Source organism: Elephas maximus, chromosome 7, assembly GCF_024166365.1.
Source record: "Elephas maximus indicus isolate mEleMax1 chromosome 7, mEleMax1 primary haplotype, whole genome shotgun sequence".
In the NCBI taxonomy this organism is placed as follows: Eukaryota; Metazoa; Chordata; class Mammalia; order Proboscidea; family Elephantidae; genus Elephas; species Elephas maximus.
Genome location: NC_064825.1, coordinates 109,924,382 through 109,951,376, shown reverse-complemented (window position 1 = coordinate 109,951,376; position 26,995 = coordinate 109,924,382). Strand labels below are relative to the sequence as shown.

At 37.6% G+C, this 26,995-nt stretch overlaps 1 non-coding gene and 1 pseudogene across 1 annotated transcript; both read left to right on the top strand.

Moving 5' to 3' along the window:
- The first annotated feature begins 6,077 nt into the window (after positions 1-6,077).
- On the top strand, positions 6,078-7,024 carry LOC126081240 (olfactory receptor 8J2-like; annotated as a pseudogene).
- Positions 7,025-7,225: 201 nt separating this feature from the next.
- On the top strand, positions 7,226-7,332 carry LOC126081307 (U6 spliceosomal RNA). The gene has a single exon (XR_007518354.1). It is a non-coding gene; the product is annotated as a U6 spliceosomal RNA (small nuclear RNA).
- Positions 7,333-26,995: the final 19,663 nt, after the last annotated feature.

The window sequence follows — 26,995 nt, the reverse complement described above, 5'->3', positions numbered from 1 at the left end:
TCTCACCCAACTCCATAAGGTAGGGCTGTCTGGTCAGAGAGCATGGCAAGTTTGTAACTCTTGAGTGGAGCACATATTGAATCCCTCCAAGAGCCTGAGAATAAAAAAATAAGACATTGATTTTGTTTTAACACTAAGTGCTTGATCAAACAAAAAATGCTTTTTATATGATACGGAATAAACATCTATTTCGACCTCATCTATAGTTCCAATTATATTAGCAGTTAACATGTCACCCAGACTCCATGATCCACCCATCATTGCTTTCTACGTTGGTCATATTTTGCTCTGCTACTTAACACACAGTAGGAACTTTTAACCTGTCTTGTGCAATCAACGAAATTAGATGTACTTTGTGTAATATCCCTCTACTCTTTGCTATGTTGTGTTCTGACACTTACATCGACCACCTTCTACTCTTCTCTTTTGTGGGTTCTGTAGAGATATTCACCACCCTGATTATCCTGATACCCTATGGTTTCATTTTCTTGGCCATTCTGAAGATTCCTTCTGCTGATAGGAGGTGAAAAGTGTTTTCCATTTGTGGCTCTCACCTAACTGGAGTGTCAGTTTACCATGAACAATCCTCTTCATGTATGTGAGACCAAGTTCCAGCTACACTTTGGGTCATGGCATGATAGTGTCAGTATTTGGCACTGTTGTGACAACCATGCTGAATACCATTACCTGCAGTTTGAGGAACAAAGATGTAAAAGAAACAATAAAAAATGTGTTAGTGTGAAATATACAATAAAGCATATTTTTGGCAATAACAATTTAAAAAATCAAGAGTCAAGATCTATGTCTCAATATGAAAAAGATATACAAAAAAGAAATTTTTTTTTTAGTTTTTTAGTGTCTTTCTATTCTTTCTGAACATTTGAAATAAAGATGAGATAACTCTTACATGTATGCTATTTTAAAACATGTGCAGAAAAACTATGCCATGAATTTGCTTCTTACTATGTTCATACTACCTCATGAAATGGTTGAACATCAACTAATTCTTTTTCTTATAACGACTCTGTGTATTCCTTCCATCTTCTTTTGATGCTTCCTGGATCGTTTAATATTTTCCCCATAGAATTCTTTACTATAGCAACTTGAGGCTTGAATTTTTTCTTCAGTTCTTTCAGCTTGAGAAACACCGAGTATGTTCTTCCTTTTAGTTTTTCTGTCTCCAGCTCTTTGCACGTCATTATAATACTTTACTATGTCTTCTCCAGCTGCCCTTTGAAATCTTCAGTTCTTTTACTTCATCATTCCTTCCTTTTCTTTAGCTGCTCGACATTCAAGAGCAAGTTTCAGAGTCTCCCCTGACATCCATCTTGCTCTTTTCTTTCTTTTCAATGACCTCTTGCTTTCTTCATGTATGATGTCCTTGATGTCATTCCACAACTTTCCTGGTCCTCAGTCACTAGTGTTCAACACGTGAAATCTTTTCCTGAAATGGACTCTAAATTCAGGTGGTTCTGAAGGAAGAAGTCCAAGCTGCTCTGAAGGCATTGACAAAAAATAAGGCTCCAGGAATTGATGGAATATCAATCGAGATGTTTCAACAAATGGATGCAGAGGTGAAGGTGCTCATTAGCCTATGCCAAGAAATATGGAAGACAGCTTCCTGGCCAACTGACTGGAAGAGATCCATATTTATGCCTATTCCCAAGAAAGGTGATTGAACCGAATGGGAAAAATATAGAAAAATGTCATTAACATTACATACAAGCAAAATTTTTCTGGAGATCATTCAAAAACAGCTGCAGTAGCATATCAACAGGGAACTGCCAGAAACTCAGGCTGGCTTCAGAAGAGGAACCAGGGATATCATTGCTGATGTCAGATGGATCTTGACTGAAAGCAGAGAACACTAGAAGGATGTTTACCTGTATTTTATTGGCTATCCAAAGGCATTCGACTCTGTGGATCATAACAAATTATGGACAATGCTGCAAAAAATGGGAATGCCAGAACACTTAATTGTGCTCATGAGGAACCTTTGTATAGATCAAGTGGCAGTTTTTTCAACAAAACAATAGGACACTGATTGGTTTAAAGTCAGGAAAGGTGTGCATCAGGATTGTAGCCTTTCACCATACCTATTCTATCTGTATGCTGAGCAAATAATCAGAGCAGTCAGACTATATGAGAAGAATGGGGCATCAGGATTGGGGGAAGACTCATCAACAATCTGCATTAAGCAGATGACACAACCTTGCTTGCTGAAAGTGAAGAGGACTTAAAGCACTTACTAATGAAGATCAAAGATCACAGCCTTCAATACGGATTGCACCTCAACATAAAATAAAAATCCTCACAACTGGACCAATGAGCAACATCATGATAAAAGGAGATAAGATTGAAGTTGTCAAGGATTTCATTTTACTTGGATCCACAATCAACAGCCGTGGAAGCAGCAGTCAGGAAATCAAAAGACACATTGCATTGGGTAAATCTTCTGCAAAGGACCTCTTTAAAGTGTTGAAAAGCAAAGATGTCACCTTGAAGACCAAGGTGAACCTGACCCAAACCATGGTATTTTCAGTGGCATCATATGCATGTGAAAGCTGGGTGAAGAATAAGGAAGACTGAGGAAGAATTGACGCCTTTGAACTGTAGAGTTGGCGAAGAACATTGAATATACCATGGACTGCCAAAACAACGAACAAATCTGTCTTGGAAGAAGTACAACTAGAATGTTCCTCAGAAGCAAGGATGGTGAGACTGCGTCTTACATACTTTAGACATGTTGTCAGGAGGGATCAGTCCCTGGAGAAGGACATCATGCTTGGCAAAGTACAGGGTCAGTGGAAAAGAGGAAGACCCTCAATGAGGTGGGCTGACACAGTGGCTGCAACAATGGGTTCGCACAAACAACTATTGTAAGTATAGTGCAGGACCGGGCAGTGTTTGTTCTGTTGTCCATAGGGTCGCTATGACTCCATGGCACCTAACAATAGCAACAACATGTTCATACTGAGATATATATATGTGTATTTATGCATATTTTTTAATGTATGTATATATATACACATATACACAATGGCTCTAATATACACATATATACACATGAACACATGTAGGTATATGATCTTTACATAGGATATTGTGTATTTATGTTCTCTTGCTTATACATATATACTTGGAAATGAAAAAATAGTAAAATGAATTTATTTAGTGTGGTGTAAATTAAAAAAAAAATTTAGAAGTAAAGTTTCAATAAATTTTAGAAAAATGATTCAGGAGTTGTTTGAGCAAAACTTGTTTTCTTTTTCTAATGAATTTTTTTTACATACAGCAAAATCAGTGGACAACATATAGCTAAAGAAATCATCATGGATAAATCCACAAACATACATTTGAGAGAGTAAAAAATTGCAAAATAAGACACTCAGTACTATGTAAAATAGTTAAAGATATCTTCAGATTTATGTTTTGTTGGGTACATAAATATATAGATAATTAATAACAACAAGAATATCATTAAAATTTGTGGATAAGGGTTACCTCTGGGTAAGGAGATTCTGGGTGGATAATGATAAAAACTGGTGGCTTGAATCCAAGCAGAGGCACCTCGAAAGATCTACTGAAACTTTATAGCCGTTGAAAATGGTATGGAGCACAGTTCTACTCTGACACATATGGGGCCACCATGAGTCAAAATTGGCTGGAGGGAAACTGGTATTAGGTATTAGGAATACCAAAATCAAGAAGGAAGAGTTGTATCCTGCACTATAGTAGTCAATATCTTAGAGAATAAGACACAACTTGTCATGGTTTCTTTGTCAAAGTTAAAATAATATTACAGATTGGTTACAGCATGGAATACAAAATCCTGATGTTTAATTTCACATTTCAGGATGGGTATTTCATTCATTCATTCATTCATTCATTCATTCATTCCATCAGTCAGTGAGTTGGTTAGCAAGTGTCTTTTGGATATCTACTCCATCCTGGGTATTATTTTGGAAGCTGGTAATAAAAAGGAAAACTAATCAGACATATCCTTTCCTCTTATAAAGGTTATAGGCTAGAAAATGCCCCAAGAAAGTAGGAAAGAATTAGTGATGACATTAAATTGCAATATTTACTCATTATTTGAAAGATTGTACGCTGATGGGAAAAAATGTTTTTTACTCAAATTAATTGGATATAAAAACTGCAAATGATACCAGATATGATTTATACTTTAACAATTTTAATAAAAAGTTGATATTTGGCCTCTTTACAAGCTTCACATTTTGAATTTGGTGTATATCATCTGGTTTTTACAGCAAATATACCAGAGTTTGATATTGGAAGGGAGGTTTTGTGTTATCCCCAATATTCACATTAAATTTATCCTTTGGGGTAGAATTCTGTATTTTCCAACTGCTGGATTTTCTTCACCCATAACCCAGAAGCACTGGCCAGAGTATTGAAGGGTATATTAAAAATAATAATAATAATACAGAAACGCTGCATGTGTTTCTTATTCAATGTACTCATTTAAACAAGTCCCTAGGCTATCACCTCATTCTCATTGTTTGGGTGAAATTTTGAGTGGAGCTTTGCTTAATAAGCTTTTGGTTTGTCTTTCTTTCCCTGGGAAATCAGACCTTTATCTGGGAATTCTAGTCCTCATGTTCAGGGACTGGGGCCTAGACACAAACATACATTCGTGTTAGGGTCTTCAGGAACTTCAGATCTTTGTGAAACTCTCCAGCATACTTCATGGAATAAACTTCGAAGTGGATCTCGGCAGATCTTTATGCACAGGTAGATTAAATGAAATGTTTCCCTATTACTAGGTCTAGATGTGAAGACTAAGTATCTTAAAAGCTCTATCAATTCAAACCAAACTCAGAACTGAGATGGTTTCTTCTGTCTCTTTTCCAAGTGGAAACCCTGGTGGTGTAGTGGTTAAGTGCTACAGTAATTAACCGAGAGGTCAGCAGTTCAAATCCACCAGATGCTCCTTGGAAACTCTTTGGGGCAGTTCTACTATGTCCTCTAGGGTCACTATGAGTTGGAATTGCCTCGATGGCAGTGGGTTTGGTTTGGTTTGGTTTTTGGTCTTTTCCAAGTGACTGCAATCCTTGCCCACTGATTGCTAAGTGGAAGTGATGGGTGTGTAATGACTGAAGTAACTGTCTTTAATGACTTAAGTAAATGTCTTAATAAATTAATAACAGTCTTAATGACTCCTGAAAAATGAGACTGAGCATTGTTAAAGAAGATGTGAAAAAAAATAACCAAATCAATGGTCAGTGTTGATTATCTAAGGGAATGGAGAAGATTTAGCATATTGCTTTTTACATATGATGAATTTGATATTTTTAGGGAAGCAAATATTTACCGGATAGTCTTAACCCAGGTAGAGTTACTGCTAAAAGTATCAGCTGTAATGAGTTGTGACAGGGTCATGGAGCATTTGGAGCACAAAAATGTAAAGATTCTAAACCTTATCATCTTCCAGTGAGATTAACAATAAATTGAGAATTTCTCATTTTCTCTATGCAGATGTCAAAGTTGAAGAAGTTCTTGAGCATTTTTGAAATTCTAGTTATTGATACCCTACGTTAGCCACGGTCTTACACTTCTGTTATTAGCAGTTAGGGATACAAAGAATGTAAGTAATTATGTGTGCTTATTTTTTTCCATTGTGAATGAAAGCCAGGCAAATATGACGATATGATATAGAAAAAAATCATAAACTTGATTCTTATTTGCAATCTAAAGCAGTGAATATGATGCCAATTGATAACACAGTGATAACTTTTCAAAATTAAAAATATATGTAAACACATGTAAAATCTAATATTGAAATTATGTTTAACAGTGAATAAATAGTTTAGGCAAACGATTCAAAGAAACAACCTGGGTCCTCAGTTGTTCTCTGGTGACTTTGTATTTCTGAAATTTGTGAAAAAACAGGGAGAAAACTAAGATCTGGAACTCTTAACTGTTTTTGAATGGAAGTAAAATGACTGTAAATAAAACTTTGACAAGGAATAACCCTTCTAAGAGCAACATTTTTTTTTTGCAATCCATTAATCTCTTTCCATTTTTCCCATTTAAAGACAAAATCAACACAATACATGGCTCCAGGAAATCTCACATGGGTGACTGAGTTCATTCTCATGGGACTCTAAGACCGTCCTGAGCTCCAGGTCCTCCTTTTCTTTGTCTTTCTGGTGATCTATGGGCTGACTGTGGCAGGGAACCTGTGCATCATCACCCTCACCAGTGTCAACTCTCGACTTAAACCCCCATGTACTTTTTCCTCCTGCACTTGGCTATTATCAATCTCAACAATTCTACTGTCATTGCCCCCAAAATGCTGGTCAACTTCTTGTTTAAGAAGAAAACTATCTCTTACTACTGTTGTGCAGCTCAACTTGGTGGATTTGTAGTTTTCATTGTGGCAGAGATTTTCATACTGGTCACAATGGCCTATGACCGCTATGTGGCCATATGCAACCCCCTTCTCTACATGGTGGTGGTATCTCGGCAAATCTGCCTTCTGCTAGTATCTCTCATATACTTCTACAGTCTGACCATAGCACTGACCGTCTCTTCCTGTGTGTTTTCTGTATCATACTGTTCTTCCAATGTAATCAACCATTTTTACTGTGATAATGTCCCTTTGCTAGCCTTGTCCGGTTCTGACACTTACGGTCCAGAAATAGCAGCACTTACCTTTTCAGGGATCAATTTGTTTTTCTCCATGATCATTGTTCTAATATCCTACTTTAACATTATCCTTGCCATTTTGAGAATACAGTCCTCAAAGGGGAGACAAAAAGCTTTTTCCACCTGTGCTTCTCACATGATAGTGGTCACTGTGTTCTATGGGACTCTTCTTTTCATGTATTTGTAACCCAGGACCAACCACTCGTTAGGTACTGATAAAACGGACTCAGTCTTTTACACCCTAGTGATACCAATGCTGAATCCTCTCATTTACAGCCTAAGGAACAAGGATGTGAAGAACGCACTGAAGAGATTCCTTAATAACCCATGGAAATCACTCAAACTAATGTAAATATATAACTACAACTGTCTTCTTTTAAAGTCTTAATTTGCTGCTGAAAAATCTGCTGTTAAGTGAAGAGGCATTAAATAGCTTAAAAAAAAAACCTGTTAATTTCAAAGGGGAAAATATTCATGCATTTTTATCCCAATTCAAAATACCCACTATTCATAGATAGAAAATGCTTCAATAATGCAATGAAAAAAAAAAAAAGTGCCCACTTAGGCAACACATACACTAAAATTGGAACGATAGAGAGAAGATTAGCATGGCCCCTGGGCAAGGACGACACTCAAATTTGTGAAGTGTTCCATATTTTTTTGATTTGTAAACTTTCACTTAAAGCACAATAAAAAATTTTTAAAAACTTACATTTGTAATAAACAACAATTTGAAGGTAAAAAAAATGTATTATAAATAGAATACAAGTTATTGAAAGATCTGTTTCTTATTCTGTCTAAATAAGATAGCTAGATGGTACAAAACATTTGCCCTAACCTAAACTTTGTATATTGAACCCCCTGTGGTATCAAGGAAGAAAATACCTGTTGATTTTTTTCCTTTAAGATTACAGCCATTAAAACCACATGAAAAAGTTCTACTATGCACACATGGGGTTGTCAAGAGTTAGAATTGACTTGACATCAATTAACAACATCATAGTCTCTAAACAAGGAAGAGAAAGCCTGATAAAGGGTGGTGGAAATATATAAGAACCATTGCTTGCAAAATGATAGAAAGCCTGATCATTCTCCTTGGTACACCCGCCTTTTGTCCAAGCCTAGACATTTTATTATAAATTCACTTTTTTTTTTAATACCATATTCTCCATTCATATAACTTTGGCACCATTTTCTCCATCTATCACATTTTTTGTTCCTCCTTTGTTGTCTTGCTCTTAAAATAAATTTATAACCCAGAGAAGTAAACAGGCATTAAGCCTAGGGTGCTTTGAAAGGCCACATGTGCCACAGCAGACTGAAATAAACATAAAAGCATTCTACCTTTTTCCTCCTCTCTCTCAACACTGTACACAAAGCAAAAATATATGTTCAGCTAATCATGACAAAATTCAAAGTTTTCCATAAGATATTCTCATACTAAAAACTATTGTGTAGACTTTGTTATCTTTGTAATAAACCATAACATTAAACACAACTTCCTAGCACATTTTATTTAGTGTATTTTGGGTGAAAATATTATTAGATCAAAAATGTCATCTCTTAAAACATAACAATTCTCGGGAAACCTATAGCAAAAAAAAAAAAATTGAAACTCATAGGAGTCATATCTATACATGTACAATGCTACTAAGATGTGGTGGAGTGAGGCATAGTGGGTAAGACATATGAGGTAAAGACAGGGTCTGGGAATAAAGCTATGACATTTTCAGGAAAGTCAGACATAATTCAAAACCAGGAATTGTGAGGCTTACATAAGAAAATCAACTTGTAACTTTAGCCATACATATTCATAATTTGTATTCCTTCGGCATCTTTAAAAAAAAAAAACATTATAAGACATGTTTAAAGAGTTCTGCCTTCATCATCAGATATAAAACTTGGATTAAGCTGCTGTAGAAAATTCTGAATATTACAGTAATTTATGGAAAATTGAAGCATGTACTCAACAAATAGTCTACCTCAATCCAGGTTTTTGAGTGTAGGCACTAAAAAAATTACAATGAAAGCTGAGGAATTGCACATCAAAGGTTTCCTCATCCCTTATCTCTTTCCACGGATGTAGTAGATTTGATCCCTGTGTATTCCATCTGGAGAGGTCCATGTGTAGAGTCACCATTTTGTTGTTGCAAAAAAGGTATTTGCAATGAAGAAGTTTTTGTTCTTGCAAAATTCAATCATGTAATCTCCAGCATCATTTCTAGCACCAAGGCCATATTTTCCAACTACTGATCCTTCTTTCTTTCCAGCTTTCACATTCCAGTCACCAATAATTGCTAATGCATCCTGATTGCATGTTTGATGAATTTCAGATGGCAGAAGTTGGTAAAAAATCTTCAAATTCTTCATGTTTAGCCTTAGTGTTTGTTGTGTAAATTTGAATAATAGTCATATTAAGTGTCCTTTCTTGTAGGGATATGAATATTGTTCTATCATTGACAGTATTGTACTTCAGGATAGATCTTGAAATGTTCTTTTTGAGGATGAATGCAATGTCATTCCTTTTCAAGTTGTCATTCCTGTCATAGTAGATCACATGATTGTCCAATTTAAGATGACCAATACCAGTCCATTTCAGCTCACTAATATGTAGGCTATTGATCTTATGCGTTCTATTTCATTTTTGATATTTTCCAATTTTCCTAGACTCATAATTTGTACATTCCACATTCCAATTATTAAAGAATATCTGGAGCAGTTTCTTCTCAGTTTGAGTAGTGCCACTTCAGCAGATTAAGGCCCGAAAGCTTAGCTCCATCCAAGTCATTAAGGTTGACTCTACTTTGAGGAGGAAGCCCTTCCCCAGTCATATTTTGAGTGTCTCCCAACCCCAGGGGCCTATCTTCAGGCACAATATCAGACAATGTTCCCCTGCTGATCGTAGGATTTTCATTGGCTATTTCTTTTCGGAAGTAGACTTCCAGGTCCTTCTTCCTAGTCTTAGTCTGGAAGCTCAGCTGAAACCTGTCTGCCACGGATGACCCTGCTGGCAACACTTGAACACCAGTGGCGTAGCTTCCATCATCACAGCAAAATGCAAGCCCTCACAGTGTGACAAACTGATAGACTTGTGGAGGATGGAGCACATTACTCGTGATTTTTTTTTTTTTTTTATGATAAGCTAATTTATTATTTATCTGAAATGTGACCTTCATTAGTGGCTTCAGTTCCAATTTAAAAGGATATCTTAGGGGTGGTAGTCTCACTGGTTACTCTAGTCTTCACTGGTCCACTAATTCTGATATTTTTTAAAAATTTGAATTTTATTCTACGTTTTTCTCCCATTCTGTCCATGACCATCTGTTGTGGCCCTCATCAGAAGAGCCAGTAGTTGTAGCCAGACACCATCTAGTTCTTCTTGTCTCAGGCTAGAAGAGACCATGTTTCCTGTGGGTTATTAGTCCTGTGGACTACTTTCTTCTTTGAGTCTTTGATTCCCTTCATTCTGTTTTACTTCAGATGAGTAGAGAGCAATAGCTGTATCTTAGATGGTCACTAGCAAGCTTTTAAGGCTCCAGGAATGCATGCCTTTTTCAGGACATATATCAACCTTTCTAGAAAAGCTACATATGTAGGGAAGGGGAATTAAAAAGTAGATGGGCATGAGGTCTGCTTATGGTCTTGGGATATAGTATTAGAGTAGAAGTAAAGCAGAAAAGCACTATGGAAAGCCGTTCAGGACAAGCACACAGTTATGGCATACTGTGAGTTTGATCCTATGATACCACAGATGAGTTAGTTCAGAACTCTGTCACTTCACCACAGCTAACTACAAGGAAGGGTGAGAATTAGTCTAGCCAAGTCCCCAGGAAAAAAAAGAAAAAAGATTTGGTAATCACCCAGCCAGTCTGCTATAGGGCATGTTTCAGTTTTTTTTTTTTTTCATTTCGATGTCTACTTTATAAAAATTACCCTAAAATTATCACTATTAAAGACACTGAAATATTAAAACTATATTAAAATTACATGTTTATGGAGGAACCTGGCAGGCATTATGCTGAGTGAAATTAGTCAGTTGCAAAGGACAAATATTGTATAAGACCACTATTATAAGAGCTTGAGAAATAGTTTCAACTGAGAAGAAAACATTCTTTTGTGGTTACAAGAGGAGTGAGGGAAAAAGGGTGGGAGAGGGGTATTCACTAATTAGATGGTAGGTAAGAACTACTTTAGGTAAAGGGAAAGAACACACAATACAGGGGAGGTCAGCACAACCGGACTAAACCAAAAGCAAAGAAGTTTCCTGAATAAACTGAATGATTTGAAGGCCAGTGTAGCAGGGGCAGCAGTTTGGGGACCATGATTTCAGGGGACATCTAAGTCAATTGGCATAATAAAATCTGTTAAGAAAACATTCTGCATCCCACCTTGAAGAGTGGCATCTGGGCTCTTAAATGCTAGCAAGCAGCCCTCTAATATGCATCAATTGTTCTGAACCCACCTGGATCAAGGAAGAATGAAGAACACCAAGGACACAAGGTAATTACAAGCCCAAGAGACAGAAAGGGCCACATGAACCAGAGACTACATCATCCTGAGACCAGAAGAACTAGATGGTGCCTGGCACAACTGATGACTGCCCTGACAGGGAACACAACAGAGAACCCCTGAGGGAGCAGGAGAACAGTGGGATGTTCTCATAAAAATACCAGACTTAATGGTGTGACTGAGACTGAAAGGACCCCGGTGGTCATGGCCCCCAGACCTTCTGCTGGTGAGGACAGGAACCATTCCTGAAGCCAACTTTTCAGACATGGATTGGACTGGACAATGGGTTGGAGAGGGATGCTGGAGAGGAGTGAGCTTCTTGGATCAGGTGGCCACTTGAGACTTTGTTGGCATCTCCTTCCTGGAGGGTAGATGAGAGGGTAGAGGGGGTTAGAAGCTCCCAAAATGGTCACGAAAAGAGAGAGTGGAGGGAGAGAGTGGGCTGACTCATTAGGGGGAGAGTAACTGGGAGTGTGTAGCAAGGTGTATACAAGTTTTTATGTGAGAGGCTGACTTGATTTGTAAATTTTCACTTAAAGTGCAATAAAATTTTTTTAAAAAATTACCTTTATGTCTCTATTACAATCTCTTTTTTTTATTATTTACTTGATTGTTCTTAATGCATTTTTGTATTTAAAATCAGACCAGTATTTAGAATATTTTTAAAATAATATTTATCCTATAGTATCTAAAGTTATATATAATTATAATTATTTTACTTGTTTTGATATGTACGTATACATATCAAAGCAAATAAAAATAATTGCAATTCCATGCTGTTAAATATAATTTATTTTTTTATTTCAATTCCTACCATATAAATTAGTATGTGGTGGTTGCTGTTCTTAGATGCCGTCGAGTCAGTTCCGACTCATAGCAACCCTATGCGCAACAGAACGAAACACTGCCCAGTCCTGCGCCATCCTTACAATCATTGTTATGCTTGAGCTCATTGTTGCAGCCACTGTGTCAAACCACCTCGTTGAGGGTATTCCTCTTTTCCGCTGACCCTGTACTCTGCCAAACATGATTTCCTTCTCCAGAGGCAGAGCCCTCCTGACAACATGTCCAAAGTATGTAAGACGCAGTTTCGCCATCTTTGCCGCTAAGGAGCATTCTGGCCGCACTTCTTCCAAGACAGATTTGTTCGTTCTTCTGGCACTCCATGGTATATTCAATATTCTTCGCCAGTACCACAATTCAAAGGCGTCAACTCTTCTTCGGTCTTCCTTATTCATTGTCCAGCTTTCACATGCATAGGATGTGATTGAGAATACCATGGCTTGGGTCAGGCGCACCTTAGTCTTCAGGGTAACATCATTGCTCTTCAACACTTTGAAGAGGTCCTTTGTAGCAGATTTGCCCAATGCAATGCATCTTTTGATTTCTTGACTGCTACTTCCATGGATATTGATTGGGGATCCAATAAAATGAAATTCTGGACAACTTCAAACTTTTCTCCGTTTATCATGATGTTGCTCACTGGTCCAGTTGTGAGGATTTTTGTTTTCTTTATGTTGAGGTGTAATCCATACTGAAGGCTGTTGTCTTTGATCTTCATTAGTAAGTGCTTCAGGTCCTCCTCACTTTCAGCAAGCAAGGTTGTGTCATCTGCATAAGGCATTGTTAATGAGTCTTCCTCCAATCCTGATGCCCCCTTCTTCTTCATATAGTCCAGCTTCTTGGATTATTTGTTCAGCATACAGATTAAATAGGTATGGTGAAAGAATACAACCCTGACACACACCTTTCCTGACTTTAAACCAATCAGTATCCCCTTGTTCTGCCCTAACAACTGTCTCTTGATCTATGAAAAGTTTCCTCATGAGCACAATTAAGTGTTCTGGAATTCCCATTCTTCTCAGTGTTATCCATAGTTTGTTATAATTCACACAGTCGAATGCCTTTGCAGAGTCAATAAAACACAGGTAAACATCCTCCTGGTATTCTTTGCTTTCAGCCAGGATCCATCTGACATCAGCAATGATATCCCTGGTTCCATGTCCTGTTCTGAAACTGGCTTGAATTTCTGGCAGTTCCCTGTCCATATACTGCTGCAGCTGTTTTTGAATGATCTTCAGCAAAATTTTGCTTGCGTGTCATATTAATGATAATCACATTTGGTTGGATCACCTTTCTTGGGAATAGGCATAAATATGGATCTCTTCTAGTCAGTTGACCAGGAAGCTGTCTCCCATATTTCTTGACATAGGCGAGTGAGCACCTCCTGTACTGCATCTGTTTGTTGAAACGTCTCAATTGATATTCCATCAATTCCTGGAGACTTGTTTTTCCCAATGCCTTTAGAGTGGCTTGGACTGCTTCCTTCAGTACCATTGGTTCCTAATCATATGCAACCTCTTGAAGTGGTTGAATATCAACTAATTCTTTTTGGTATAATGGCTCTGTGTATTCCTTCCATCTTCTTTTGATGCTTCCTGCGTCATTTAATATTTTCCCCGTGGAATCCTTCACTATTGCAACTCGAGGCTTGAATTTTTTCTTCCGTTCTTTCAGCTTGAGAAACGCCGAGCGTGTTCTTCTGCTTTGGTTTCCATCTCCAGCTCTTTGCACATGTCATTATAATACTTTGTCTTCTCGAGAGGCCCTATGAAATCTTCTGTTCAGTTCTTTTACTTCATCAATTCTTCCTTTTGCTTTAGCTGCTCGACGCTAAAGAGCAAGTTTCAGAGTCTCCCCTGACATCCATCTTGGACTTTCCTTTCTTTCCTGTCTTTTCAGGGACCTCTTGCTTTCTTCATGGATGATGTCCTTAATGTCATTGCACAATTCGTCTGGTCTTCGGTCACTAGTGTTCAATGCGTCAAATCTGTTCTTCAGATGGCCTCTAAATTCAGGTTGGATATACTCAAGGTCATATTTTGGCTCTCGTGGACTTGCTCTGATTTTCTTCAGTTTCAGCTTGAACTTGCATATGAGCAATTGATGGCCCTTTCCACTGTCGGCCCCTGGTCTTGTTTTGACTGATGATATTGAGCTTTTCCATTGTCTCTTTCCACAGATGTAGTCAATTTGGTTTCTGTTTGTTCCATCTGGTGAGGTCCACACGTATAGTCCCCGTTTATGTTGGTGAAAAAAGGTATTTACAATGAAGAAGTCGTTGGTCTTGCAAAATTCTATCACTCGACCTCTGACATCGTTTCTATCACCAAACCCATATTTTCCAACTACTGATTCTTATTCTTTGTTTACAACTGTCGCATTCCAATCACCAGTAATTATCAATGCATCTTGATTGTACGTTCGATCAATTTCAGACTGCAGGAGCTCATAAAAATCTTCCATTTCTTCATCTCTGGCCCTAGTGGTTGGTGCGTAAATTTGAAAAATAGTCATATTAACTGATCTTCCTTGTAGGCGTATGGATCTTATCCTATCACTGACAGCGTTGTACTTGAGGATAGATCCTGAAACTTTCTTTTTGACGATATATGCAACACCATTCCTCTTCGAGTTGTCATTCCCAGCGAAGTAGGCTATATGATTGTCCAGTTCAAAATGGCCAGTACCAGTCCATTTCAGCTCACTAATGCCTAGGATATCGATGTTTATTCATTCCATTTCTTTTTTGATGATTTCCAATTTTCCTAGATTCCTACTTCGTACATTCCAGGTTCCGATTATTAATGTCTGTTTTGCAGCTGTTTCTTGTCATTTTGAGCCTTGCCACATCAGTGAATTAAGGTCCCGAAAGCTTTACTCCATCCACATCATTAAGGTCAACTCTACTTTGAGGAGGCAGCTCCTCCCCAGTCATCTTTTGAGTGTCTTACAATGTGGGGGGCTCATCTTCCAGCACTATATCAGACAAAGTTGCACTGCTATTCATAAGGTTTTCACTGGCTAATGCTTTTCAGAAGTAGACTGCCGGATCCTTCTTCCTAGTCTGTCTTAGTCTGGAAGCTCAGCTGAAACCTGTCCTCCATGGGTGACCCTGCTGGTGTCTGAATACTGGTGGCATAGCTTCCAGCATCACAGCAACACACAATCCCCCACAGTTCGAGAAACTGACAAACACATGGGGGTAGTATGTGGTAAGCAGTATAAATTCATAAGTTGATGTCAGGTGCCTTAATTCTTATGTTCCAATGCTGGAATACATGTTAATAAACCCCAGCCCACTGCCGTGGAATTGATTCCAACTCATAGTGACCCATAGGTTTTCCAAGTCTATAAATATTTACAGAAGCAGACTGCCACTTCTTTCTCCTGTGGAGTGGCTGGTTGGTTCAAACCACTGACCTTTTCATTATCAGCCAAGCATATTGATAAATGTAATCTTGAAATAGATGCATCATTATATAAATAAGAAAATTAATTTGCTTATTTGTCCTGAACCTGGACCTACTCCAGGGCATATTTCAGAGACCTGCACTCAGTGATCTGTAGAAAGATACATGCAAGATTATTTGTGGTGATGCCTGTAGAAGTCAGGGGTTACGAACTAGCTAAATGTCTATTATAGAAATATTTTAAAAAACAGATTATCTTAATATCATTCAAGAGAAGGTAGTAAAGAATTAGAGCATATGTACTGACAATGCTCAAATTTATCTGAATTTTGTGATTCTGAAAACCAGCAAAGGTTAAGAAATCCTCCAGCTCTTTCCTGTTCAGAGAGACAGCTTACTGCCAAGAAACATCCTTCACCACATGGCTTATATAAGAACCAGGGATGCTTCCCTTGTTTACCTGTGACAAGGCCAGACACAGACTCCCCAGATTCCCATTCTTTGCCTCATAAGTGATTCACAGAGCTGCTTGTCCCCCACTGATAAATCAGAACAAGATGCTTGTCAACCAAACTGTGGTTAAGATTCTCTCCTCCCTCTAGGTCCCTGAACTTTGGGTCCACCCTCAGCCTGAGTCAGCATACAAAACTAAACCCAAACTCCTTTTGTGAAACTGACTGTTGGCTATAATCTAAATGGAAGCACATTGCAAGACTTTTCTTCCAAGGTCTCTCTGGGTATGTTTGAACCGTCAACCTTTAGGTTAGTAGTCCAGGGCAAACCATTTACACCACCTACGGGGCCTTCATGCAGCCACTTCTTAAGGGCTTTTCCAGGAGAGTGATTGGCCTCAAGGTAAAAGATGCTCTGATTCTATCTCACCACCCGTTGATCCTACTTCCCCACATCTCATTATTTCTAGTCTTGTTTAATCTTTACAAAGTGAAGTTATGGCCTGAACACTTGAGATCTTTGCAGGCCGTATGTTCAGAGTATTCTCCCTATGGCAATAGTCCCTTCCTTCTTCCCCCATTCCTTACAATATTTTTCCAAATAAGTCTGTAGTTACAAAGTATTGATTTGATTTATTTTATTTGGCACTAGAAAAGTGAATACATCTCAAAAACATAGTTGAGTGAGAATCATGGTAATCACAATGGCATATATAACAACATCTACATGCAAAATAAAACATATGCCGTATTTACTTTATAAGGACGTATGCTTCTTTAAGGACATATATCAACTTTTTTAAAAGACCAAGGTATGTAGGGAAGGGGAATTGAAGTGAATATGGAGCATGTGGACAGGTGATGGAAACCCTGGTGGCATAGTGGTTAAGTGCTACAGCTGCTAACCAAGAGGTCAGCAGTTTGAATCTGCCAGGCTCTCCTTGGAAACTCTATGGTGCAGTTCTACTCTGTCCTATTGGGTCTCTATGAGTCAGAATCAACTCATAGAGAGGCAGTGGGTTTGGTTTTTGGTTTGGATAGGTGATAGTAATGGGGATATACTATTAGAGTGGGATGATCTCAATTTAGTCCCTGAAATTAAAAAAAATGTATAAACAAAAATGAGTTACATATTCATAGTTTGTATTCCCTCTGCACCTTTAACAAAAAAACACTGTAGAACGTGTTTGAAGAGTTCTGCCTTTGTTATCAGATATAATACCTCGTGAAGCTACTGTGGAAGATTCTGAATATTAATTTGGGGGAAATTGAATTATATTTTCAAAAAACAGTATACCCAAATCCAGGTCTTCATGTGGTGGCAGTTAAAAAAAAAAATTTACAAAGAAAGGAGGGAGATTGCATATTAAAGAATGTTCCCTCAATAGGGAAATCAAAGGTATCATGGATGATTAACAAAGACCCAATGGCATTGCTTCCTGTTCTCAAACACTTTGGGATTAATGAGGAAATGTGTGTTCAAATTCCCAGGGGAGTATCGGAAAGGGGCCAGACACTCATAAATTCTTCTTCTGATTGCAGTCAGATTAGAAATCACATGGGGGAACAAGAACTTATTCATCACCTTAGGTGAGTAAATGGCACTGATCTTCATAATTATCAATGAGCTCCAGTGACTAATCTTGACCTCTGGCTTCAATTTACATTATAGTTATGAGTATACTCACCAAAGCCAGACTCAAGACACTATATCATGCATTCTAGTAATCTCTTTATTCAACTAGGTTTTCTGGAGGAATCATGTATTTTTATCATCATTATTACACTCTTTGAGGAAAATAAGAAACTTCACTTCTATTTGATATGATTTTGATATTGATTCTGGGATTCTAAATAATGAATATGCTAAAGAGAAGTGAGCATTATTTGAAAGCTTTGCCTAGAATGTTGTCTAAACCAAGATACTGATGATCAGGCAAGGGCTAATGATGCTAAGTGAGTGTTTATGTCTCAAATACTAATAGTTGTCTGATATGACTTCCTGTTATTCAGTAATGTGATAATATCATCACATCCTATTTTCATGCATTTGTAGAATTTTATTTGTTCCCAGGGTATTTTATTTGTGATTCCATGCAACAATTTCATACAAGCAGCTGGTATTTCAGAGTTTAAACTCCCCCATGAGCAGAACCTGGGTCAAAGACTTGGTTATTTATTTGGTAGTTGATTCTTATAAGCATAAATGAGAAAATGGGGAAAATCTAATGGTGTCAAGAGCAGGTTACTGTTGTAAGCAACTGTGGCTGAATTACTTGAGATGTTTTGAGGGGTCCTGCAAAACTCTTCTTGGAAATGTCCTAAGAAAGGAAATCCAGGGACCTGAGGTATTTATTCACTGATTCTTGTCACTCATTGGTTAAGAATCGCTCACTGACATAATAAATGCTTAGAACTTCGAAACTACCTTGCGTATATGATTTGAGTAACTCTCAAAGAACTGGCAAAAGCTCTTCAAGCAAAGAAGGAAAAACACTTAGGATGGTACCAGCCAGCATGCCAGAAAAAGTCTACCAGGTCTACAATCAGAGGTAGTCCAAGAAGATTACAGGTGGGAAAACATGTTTTCTTTGTAGTGACATTTGCAGTACAAAATTGATGACAAAGACAAAATAAAATATTAGGCATCTTGATTTAAGATCATATACTCATCTAACTGCAAGAATAGCTTGCCTGGCCCCTACTATCTTTTTATTACATTTCCAGGTGTTTCCATAGGGCAGTGAGCCTCAATGCTTAGAAACATCTCCAAATATATTTTTAATGAAGGCAAGACTGAGTTTTAAACCAGTACAAGTAAAAGTTCAGGGATTGTCAACCCTCAGAAGAATTATGAATCAAGTGTATACATTCTACTTTCAGCACTGTGGAACTTCCAACACCCCATAGCTCCAGACTTGGGTATTTCTTCTCTCCTCTCATTCACTGACGAAGTTTTCACCCTAATCTCTTCTCCATGCCATAAATTTCTCATATCAAGGTGAATTAGGAGATTAATTTTGAAGGATGGGAACAGGGGGCAAGAGACCTTCTCATACGTCCCATAAGTGCCAGTTATAATGGCCCAGGTATAATGCAAAGCACGAATCTCCTCAGTCCATAATTTTTTTTTCCATGTATTTGAGTCTCTAACACAATGGGATATAATTATATTCAAGAAGCACAGTTAAAAAAAAAATCTTCAAGGATCATAACAAGCCACATGATAGAGGTTTGAGGATGGGCAAAGAATACCAAAGCCGGTGAGTGTAATACTACGTATCTTTTCTTAAGTTACCAAAAATTGGTATTTGCTGAGTAGGATTCATCAAGGGATCAGTTTGTCCAATTTAAGTTGTAATGGGAAAAAGTGTATGTTGATTTTATATCATTCACTGATTACCCTGTATTGCAGAATTAGTATTTCCCCATTGAGTTGGTGCATTACATTTCATGCAGTAAAGTGTGGAAACATAAATAAAGGTTCATGTCCCTGTTCACTGTGTTGGATGAGAGGAATACGAGTATTTGTCTGTTTTGCTTTATTGCTTGGATGGGAGCATAATAATCTCAATTTCACAGACTCTTTTACCTTAGTTGAGACTATTTTCTACATTTTATAGAAAACTTAGTTGAAATTGGAGGTTCCATTTGCTTAAGATGATGTCCTTGGGCTTCAGGTCCATTCTCCAATTCCCAGTGCTGCCCTGGAATTTGTGCTGCCATGAGATCAGGGTCAGGCCAGCTGCTCGGTTTCTCCATTTTTTCCAATCATAACCAGGGTGGAAAAATAAGGACCTCAACAACTCAGAAAGACATCCACAGACCTGTGTGTATGACAGAGCTCCATGTTACAACAGGACAGTGAAGGGAGCTGAAATTATGGTTATCCCTATAAAAGAGGGTGAAAAGAGATAGTTATTTCATACCATATAAAATCAATCCTAGATTGTTTCTTTTACCACATGGAAGGTTTCGGAACTCCAGAAACTTGTAAAATTTCAATAGAATGGATTTCGAGATGAAGAGGCTTGCTGAACTGTACAAATTTTGTGGATTATTTCTATTTTTAGATATAACTTTTTGTAGCTTAAAGCGTTAGACTTCGCCATTTTCCTTGCTGCGTTGCTGCTAGGTAAATGTTTCTTTTTACTTTTTCTACATATATATATTTTTTCTAATTTTATGAGTAGATCTTTAAACAGAGTGGATTTTATAAGGTAGGTTTATTCTGCCAATTAACCTAGATTTTTTGTTCTGATTTTCTGTTAAGGGAAATCCAGAGGTCTAGTTACTAAAGTAGTTGCTTTTTTTTTTTTTTTTTTAAATAAACAAGAGTACTTAAATATGGTTAGCTGCATTAATTTTTTATTGTTAAATTTTAGGGGTCTGTTTCAAAAATGTTTATCTCAAGATCTAAAAGACATTGACATCTATGCTCTTTAGAGTTTGAATATTTTGACAGTAAGTGCTTTGAAAAACTAAAATTAATTTATTTATCTATGGGAAAAAAATGCCTTGGTGGCATAGTGGTTAAGTGCTACAGCTGCTAACCAAGAGGTCGGCAGTTCAAATCTGCCACGCTCTCCTTGACAACTCTATGGGGCAGTTCTACTCTGTCCTATAGGGTCGCTATGAGTCTGAATCGACTCGACGGCAGTGGGTTTGGTTTGGGTATAGGAATAACGGGAACTCTGGTGGCATAGTAGTTAAGTGCTACCGCTTCTTACCAAGAGGTCAGCAGTTCAAATCTGCCAGACGCTCTTTGGAAACTGTGGGGCAGTTCTCCTCTGCCCCATAGGATCGCTCTGAGTCGGAATCGACTCAATGGCAGCAGGTTTGTTTTTGTTTTGTTTTATAGGAATGATTATATTACCCAGCTCCATTTATTGAATAGACAAGTTTCATCTCGCTGTCTTAACAGGCCACTTCTGGTATGCAGCACAGTTCCGCAAGTATATTGGTTTCTTTCTAGGTCCTCTATTCTGTTACATTGATACATTTGCTTTTTCTTATGCCATTGCCACGTTGTATCAATAACTGTAGTTCTATAAGTCTTGATATCTGATAACACAGGTTATCTTTAAGAGTGTCTTGCTTTTCCTTTACCATGTGCATTTCCTGTACACATTTTGGAGCCCAAGCCCAGGCCCCTTGCGGTCAAGTCCCTTTCGACTCATAGCGTCCCCATAGGATGCAATAGAACTGCCCCATAGTTTCCAAGGAGCACCTGGTGAATTCAAACTGCCAACCTTTTGGTTAGGAGCAGGAGCATTTAATCACTACTCCCCCAGGGTTTCCACACATTTTAGAGGCAGTATCAAATTCCACAAAATACCCTGGTAAGACTTTGATTGTATTGACATTGGAAGAATAGATCAATTTGGGGAGAATTGACATGATTATGACATTGAGTTGTGTAATTCAGGAACGAGAGTTTCTAAAAGTTTATTTAAGATTTCTGTAATTTCTCTTGGTAAAGTTTTAACTTATCTCTTGTTTAGAGTCAGTTTATTGGGGTATTTTTCAAAATCATTTTACCAAGTTGTGGAATTTTCCTTCCATTCCAAATTTGTGAAGTCTTTGTCCATTCTAAATGAGTGTTGGTTATTATCCAGTGTTATTTCTTTGTCTATTCAAATGCTCATAATATTGTGTTTTTATTTTAATTTGTTAATATGGTCAATTATATCTATGAATTTTCCAGAATTAAACCATCCAGGTCAACCTGGGATCATTCAGTTTGGTCATAAACCAAAACCCAAACTCTTTGCCATTGAGTCAATTCCAATTCGTAGTGACCCTATAGGACAGAGTCAAACTGCTCCATGGGGTTTCCCAAGCTGTAAATCTATGCAGAAGCAGACTGCCATGTCTCTCCCACACAGAGCAGCTGGTGAGTTTGACCAATCTCTCCATTAGTGTTCAAGCACTTTAACCATTGTACCACCAGGGCTCTTCAATTCGGTCAAAGGGAGTTACACTCGTCCACATTGTAAGATATATCATTTAAGATTTTTGCATCTACATAAGTGAAATTGTGGGTCTTTAAATATTTTTTTAATTATATATTTAATTTTATTCAGTGTTATAATGACCTTCTAAGATGAGTTTCAGGGTAGTATTCATTTTTTGTAATCTGCAAGAGTTTGTACCAAATTTGGATGTATCTCTTCCTTAAAAGTGTGGAAACACCAACCTTTAAGACGATCTGGAACAGAGAGAAGTTGGGTAAAATAAAGGTAGAGAAAACACAATCCTCAAACCAACATTTATTAATTCAAAATATTTGATGTATGCTTCATAGAAGAGGACATAAAGATATAAAAACACTATTCAAAATTAAACTATAGCAAACTACTCCACTCCTTTCAGTGTTGTCTGGTAAAAATAAATGATTCATCTGGCCCCTGTACATTTAAATAAATTAACTTTGGGTATTTTAGATGAGTCATGCTATATTCAGTTCCCCTGCTTCCTTGTTGCTTTCTTTACTTCATTCCAGGATACTTAGTACAATACTTTGTCCCAATCCCTGAAGCATTTCAGATAACATTGCCAGCTTTAGAAGCTGGTTTTCACTTTGTGGTATATTTATAGCAGTTTACTAGGTAATTTTAGGTGTTTCATTAACAAATACATTTTATAATGTATTTGTGTTAGAAAATTCTAACTAGAACATTAAACCCATCAGTTCAGAGATGCTAATAAACAAATGTGAGAATGTCTGTTAATCTTTCTTTTTCAGACTGAATATATTACTCACGCAGCGCTGCCTTGATATTCAACACAGCAAAAAGCAGACAGGTTGCGCTCATGTGCTGAAGTGTCGGACACACTGCTCTAGAGGAAACGGAAAAAGTAGTTTAAGTGCATTAGAGTAGGGATGCTGGAGGCTCCTGCAAGCTAGCAATGTTCTTATCTATCATTATAGAAATAATTAAAAAATGTTTAAAACTTACAGAAGCATAGAGGAGTAAGAATACACTTTTTTTCCCTCCTTCCTTCCTTCCTCCCTTCCTTTCTTTCTCCCTTCCTCACTTCCTCCCTCCCTTCCTCCCTTCCTTCATTTTTTTCTTTTCTTCCTTTCTTTTTTTACAAAACAAACTAGCTTCTCACTAAAGGATTAGTACACATATGGCTTTGTGACATTGGTTACCTACCCCACCACATGTCAACACTCTCCCTTCTCAGCCTTGGGTTCCCTATTACCAGCTATCCTGTCCACTCCTGCCTTCTAGTCCTTGCCCCTGGGCTGCTGTGTAACCCTTTAGTCTCGTTTTGTTTCATGGGCCTGTCTAATCTTTGCCTGAGGGGTGAACCTCAGGAGTGACTTCATTACTGAGGTAAAAGGGTGTCCGGATCCATATTCTCAGAGTGTCTTTCTCCAGTCTTTGCCAGGATGGTAAGCCTAGTCTTTTTTTGTGTGAGTTAGAATTTTGTTCTACATTTTTCTCCAGCTCTGTCCCAGACCCTCTGTTGTTATCCCTGTCAGAGCAGTCAGTGGTGGTAGCCGGGCACCATCTAGTTGTACTGGTTTCAGTCTAGTGGAGGCCGTGGTAGATGTTGTCCATTAGTCCTTTGAACTAATCTTTCCCTTGTGTCTTTAGTTTTCTTCGTTCTCTCTTGCTCCCGAAGGGGGAGACCAGTGCAGTACCTTAGATGGCAGCTTACAAGCTTTTAAGATTCCCAGACACTACTCAGCAAATAGAACGTAGAACATTTTCTTTATAAACTATGTTATGACAACTGAGCTAGATGTTCCCCGAGACCATGGTCCCCACATCCCTCAGCCCAGTAATTCGGTCCCTCAGGGAGTTTGGATGTGCCTGTGGAACTTCCATGACCTTGCCTTTTACAAGTTGTGCTGGTTTCCCCAGTATTGTGTACTGTCTGTCTTACACTTCATCGAAGTTACCACTTATTTATTTTCTATTTAGTGTTTTTCTATCCTCACCACTTGTAAACACCAAGGATTGTTTCTTTTTGCGTATAAACCTTTTCATGACTTTTTTTTACAGTAGTGGCCTCATACAATATTTGTCCTTCTGTAATTGACTTATTTCACTTAGCATAAAGTCCTCCAAATTCGTGCACGCTGTGAGATGCTTCACAGATTCATCGTTGGTCTTTATCATTGCATAATACTCCACTGTGTGCACTATAGTTTATTTATCCATTCATCTGTTGATGAGCATCTAAGTTGTTTCCATCTTTTTGCTATTGTGAACAATGCTGCAATGAACTTGGATGTTCATGTATCTATTCTTGTGGCTGCTCTTTTTTTTATATTCCTAGGAGTGTGAATGCTGGATTATACGGTATTTCTATTTCTGGCTTTGGAAGGAAGCACCATATCGTTTTCCAAAATGGTTGTACCATTTCGCATTCCCACCCAGCAGTGCATAAGAGTTCCCATCTCTCCACAGTTTACACAACATTTATTATTTTCTGTTTTTTTTTTTTTTTTAATTCCTGCTAGTAATGCCAGGGCAAGACGGTATTTCATTCTGGTTTTGATTTGCATTTCACTAATGTCTAGTTTTGTATTTATTTACGTCTTTGATCCATTTTGAATTAACTTTTGTGTATGGTGTGAGATATGTGTCCTGTTTTATTTCTCTGATGACGGACATCTAGTTTTGCTAGCACCATTTGTTAAAAAGACTGACTTTTCCACATTTGTTGGACTTTGGACTCTTCTCAAAGATCAGGTGACCATAGATGGATGGATTTACATCTGGTTCTCAATTCTGTTCCACCGGTCAACGTAACTGTTGTTGTACCAGTACCAGAGTGTTCTGACTACCAGACCCCTCCTACTTTATTTTTCTTTTTCAATAGTATTTTACATATCCAGGTCCTCTTTCCTTTCCACGTTATTAAAATTTAATAATTATTTTTTCCATCTCTTTAAAGAATGTTGTTGGTGTTTGGATCCAGATTGCACTGTGTTTGTAAATTGCTCTGGGTAGAATTGTCATTTTCACAATGTTGAGTCTACCCGTCTAAGAGCATAGAACGTTTTCGCATGTATGTAGATCTCTTTAGGTTTGTTGCAGTAGTGTTTTGTAGTTTTCTTTGTATATATCTTTTATACCCCTGGTTAGATTTATTCCTAAGTTATTTATTTTTTTAGGGGCTGTTACAAATTGGGAAACCCTGGTGGTGTAGTGGTTAAGTGCTACGGATGCTAACCAAAGGGTCGATAGTTTGAATCCACCAGGCGCTCCTTGGAAACCCTGTGGGGCAGTTCTACTCTGTCCTATAGGGTTGCTATGAGTCTGAATCGACTCAACGGCACTGGGTTTGGTTTTTGGTGTTTTGTTGTAAATTGTATTTTTTCCTGATTTCTTTTTCATCGTTCTCTTTATTGGTGTATAAGAATTCAACTGATTTTTGTATATCACATATGCTGCTACTCTATTGAATCTTTCTATTAATTCCAGTATTCTTCTAGTGGAGTCTTTTGGGTTTTCTTTGTATAGCATTTTATCATATGCAAAAAGAGACACTTTTACTTCTTCATTACTAGTTTGAATGCCCTTTATTTCCTTTTCTTTCCTTACTGCTCTTGCTAGAGCTTCCAGCTCAAGTTTAAATAAGAGTGGTGGTAAAAGCCGTCCTTGTCTTGTTCCTGTTTTCAAGAGAAATGTTTTCAGCCCCTTCCCCTTAAGAATGATGTAGGCTGATGGTTTTGTATAGATGCCCTTTATTATGTTGAGGAATTTCCCTTTTATACCTATTTTACTGAGAGTTTTTATCAGCAATAGTTGTTGGACTTTGTTGAATGTCTTTCTGCATCGACTGAGATGATCATGTGATTTTTTTATGTTATTTAAGCAGTGGATTATGTTGATGGGTCTTCTAATGTTGAATCATTCTTGCATAACTGGTATGAATCCCAATTGGTCATGGTGTTTTTTTTTTTTTTTTTTTAATATATGATGCTGAATTCTATTGGCTAGAATTTTGTTGAGAGTTTTTGCATTTATGTTTATGGGAGATATACCCAGAAAACCCAGTGCTGTAATAGGTTTGTTATTTTCTTTTTTTGTGGTGTCTCACTTGGCTTTGGTATCAGGGTTATTCTGGCTTCATAGAATGAATTTGGAAGTATCCATTCCTTTTCTATGCTCTGAAATAGTAGTACTGGTGTAAGCTCATCTCTGAATGTTTGGTAGAATTCTCCAGTAAAGCCATTTGGGCCACGACTTTTTTCGTTGTTGGGATTTTTTTTTTTTTAATCTCTTCTCTTGTTATGGGTCTGTTCAGATTTTCCACATCATTTTGTGTTAGTTTGTGTAGGTAGTGTGTTTCCAGAAATTTGTCCATTTCCTCTAGGTTTTCATATTTTTTGGAGTATAGTTTTTCCTAATACTCTCTTATGATCTTTTTTACTTCAGTTGGGTCTGTTCTAATGCCCCCCATTTCATTGATTTCGGTTATTTGGGTCCTCTCCTGGTTTTCTTTCATCAATTCGGCCAGTGGTTTGTCGATTTCGTTGACCCTTTCAAAGAACTAACTTTTGGTTTTGTTGATTCTATTGTTTTTCTATTCTCTATTTCATTTCATTCTGCTCTGATCTTTATTTCCTTTCTTCTTGTGGCTGTGGGCTCCTTTTGCTGTTCTTTTTCTATCTGTTTGAGTTGTGTAGGTAATATTTTATTTTTATCCCTTTCTTCTGTGTTGATGTTTGCATCTGTTGCTATAAATCGACCTCTGAGCACTGCCTTTGCAGTGTCCCAAAGGCTTTGATATGATGTGTTTTCAGTCTCATTTGATTCTAGGAATTTTTGATTCCATCTTTGATTTTTTCTATTACCCAGTGGTTTTTAAGCAGGATGTTATTCAGTTTCTGTGTAACGAATTTTTTTTCCTCCCTCTTCCTATTGTTAATTTGTATTTTGATGGTATTTTAATCAGGGAAGATACTTTGTATTATCTCAGTTTTGGGGATTTTGCTGACTGTTACTTTGTGCTATAAGAAGTGTTCTATTCTGGGAAAGGTTCCATGTGCTTTGGAAAAGAATGTGTACTTTACAGCTGTTGTTTGGAGTGTTCTATATATGCCTCAGAGGTCAAGTTGGCTATTTTTGTCCTTTCAAT